The following is a 254-nucleotide window of genomic DNA, read 5'->3' as shown; positions in this document are numbered from 1 at the left end:
CCGTGAGTCACGTCGTTAAGTTCCATCTTCTCCAGGCAGTATAACTCGTTTATTTTATCTCAGCCTGCGCCCGTACGCCGTATTGCTCACATCATCGGGAATAACGGCTGTCACTCCAGACGCAGCACAAATGCTGGCCGTCTGCGGGTACCTAGTGATTCTGTTCCTGACCAACGCCGTTAGTTGCGGTTGATGTTTGCGCCGCTAGTTTTATCTTGTGCTCTATCGTTGGTTGAAGGCTCACCTGCTCGTCT

Source organism: Varroa destructor, unplaced genomic scaffold, assembly GCF_002443255.2.
Source record: "Varroa destructor unplaced genomic scaffold, Vdes_3.0 BEIS01000007.1, whole genome shotgun sequence".
Taxonomy (NCBI): domain Eukaryota; kingdom Metazoa; phylum Arthropoda; class Arachnida; order Mesostigmata; family Varroidae; genus Varroa; species Varroa destructor.
The sequence above is the reverse complement of the archived record's forward strand: the minus strand, read 5'-3'. Positions refer to the sequence as shown.